This window comes from Sorghum bicolor, chromosome 2 (genome assembly GCF_000003195.3).
Source record: "Sorghum bicolor cultivar BTx623 chromosome 2, Sorghum_bicolor_NCBIv3, whole genome shotgun sequence".
Taxonomy (NCBI): Eukaryota; Viridiplantae; Streptophyta; class Magnoliopsida; order Poales; family Poaceae; genus Sorghum; species Sorghum bicolor.
In genome coordinates, this window is record NC_012871.2 from 44374103 (window position 1) to 44376636 (window position 2534).

Consider the following 2534-nt stretch of genomic DNA (forward strand, 5'->3'; position numbering starts at 1 on the left):
GCTAGAATGTCGTGGCGGTGACAATGCTGCTGTGTAATATGCCTGAACTGTCGAACTCCCAAGCGCGACGCATTCGAGACGAGGTGCAGACTCTGCTCCAGGTGGCGGCAGTTCAGTAGGCCGAGAGCTCGGCCTCTCGACGTCGAGGGGCGGCCACAGAAAAGCGTGATGAGCCGGCCTAGAACGAAAACGAGGTGTCGGTCCATAAGTAGCCGCCCCCTCGAGGGAAAAAGACAACACTCGTCCTCCCCGTCGACAACTGACGACGACACGACGCGCGACGCGACATCGACGAGAACCGTCGCCGTCGGTATGGGGACGCAGAAGAGCGCGGTTAGAGCGCCCACCGCGGCGGGAGATACGACAGCGACGAGGACCGGATGGCCCCGGAACCGCAGGGCCCTCGGGTGTTTAGCAGGGCAATCCGCAGCACGCCGCTGCCCAGCCCGTTCCGACCCCCAACCAGCATTGCTAAATACAACGGCAAGACCAAGCCAGAGCTGTGGCTGGCAGACTTCAGACTAGCCTATCAGCTGGGAGGCGCTTGAGGGGACGATCGAGCCATCATCCGACAGCTACCACTCTTCCTCTCCGACACCGCCCGCAGATGGCTCGAGGAGCTCCCGGCCAACCATATCCACGATTGGGTCGATTTGGTCAGAGTGTTCGAGGGTAACTTCAAAGGAACCTACATACGACCCGGCAACTCGTGGGACCTCAGCAAGTGCAAGAAGAAGTCAGGAGAAACTCTCTAGGAGTATGCTCGACGCTTTTCGAAGCAACGCACCGAGCTGCCACACATCCCCAACCATGACGTCATCCTGGCCTTTGTCTCTGGCACCACCAGTCGAGACATGGTGCGGGAATTAGGCCGGAACCGCCCTCAGACCGTCGACGAGCTGATGGACGTAGTGGCAAACTACGCTGTAGGGGAAGAAGCGGTCGGTTCCTTCTTCAGCTGCGAAGGAAGGAAAGGAAAGCTGTCAGCTGATGATGATGAGGGTCCCAGTCTCGGGAGGAAGTACTTCCGGCTCGAACAGCCTCGCCAGCCTTTCCCCAGGAGCTTCCGCATCGTCGATCAAGGCGTGGAGCCTCTCCTCGTTCTCTGCGTCGGTCTTGGAGATATCGGTGACTAAGCCATGGGACACCACCTCCATATCGTAGGAAAAGCCTGAGTAGACAACTGCCATTGCCCGCTTTACCCTGGTATGGAGGGCGTCCCGCACCCGGTCCCTCAATGTAGCACCAAGATAGCATAGCTGGTCGACCAGTGCGTCGCCTCGAGCCTCCTCCCTCGACTCGTCCACGGGTTCGAGCTCCCAAGAGGCTGAGAGATCACTTATCGCCGTCCGCAGCCGACGGATCAAAGTGACCTCGCCCTCGAGCTGAGCCTTGGTGGAGCGGACCTCGACTTGAGCGGCAAGCAGCTCATCTTTAAGCACTACAAGGACCGACACGGAGAAATTAGATAACACAAACCACACCTCGGAAAGGAAAACTCAAGAATGGAAACATACCATGAATCCTCTCCTCCAGAGCCGTATTCTCACCAACCAAGTTGGTGTTGGCCCTCTGGATCTCCTTGTTCGAGCGCACCAGCTCGGTGTTGGTGATGCGCAGGTCCTCGATCGCCTTACCTGCCTGCGCGATAGCTCCATCTTTCTCCAGCAGCGCTCTCTTCAGACGGTCGACGTCATCAGAGAGGCTGTGAGATCGAGTCCGCTCCACCTCAAGATCCTCAAGAGCCTTCTTCTTGGCCTCCTACACGGTGCTCCGGGCAATCTCACCGTTGACGCACTCCACCTTCATCTTGAAGGATTCTCGAAGGGAGGCAAGGTCTGTCCTGAGGAGGCCCTTCTCCTTGTCTAGGTCAGCAGCCGCGTTCTTGTAAGACAAGGCCTCTTCCCGGGCCTTGGATGCAGCCTCCTCGACCATCATGGCCCGCTCCCCCCGCAGCGCGGCTTCTTCCACTGCTTTCCTCGAGGCTTCCCGAGCCTCAGCTAGGGTGGCCTCCCTCTCCTTCTTCTCCTCCTCGAGCGCCAAAAGCTCCTTATAGGCCTTGAGGTGTTTCTCCTGCGACTCCAGGAGTTTGTCCTTGAGGAGAGGGAGTTGCTCCCAGCCACCCCTCGTTGCATGAATAAAGCTTGACTTGATGTGGGAGGTCTCCTTTAGATCCTGCGAAGCGGCAGTAGAACAGTAAGAACACAAAACCAGAACGTCCAGAACGCAAGACCAAAATCACTTACAAAGTAGGCCGGTCTGAGCCCATGGTTGACGACGTCGGGCAGGAGCCCCACCACGTGCTTCATCCAGAAGCGAAGCTCCTCGAGATGCTCCCACTTCTCAGCCTCCTTCCGATCGTCCATAAAGATGTTGGGCTCGGACAGGTCGGTCGAAGCCCGGATGTGGATCCGGTCAGGGCACCAGTTCTCCATCTCCTGATAAACGCGCGCCTTGATGCCCCGGATGAGCTCCTCAACGGTCTCGAGCGACCCCCCGGGCACAAGAACAGGTCGACGAGGTAGGGAACCGGC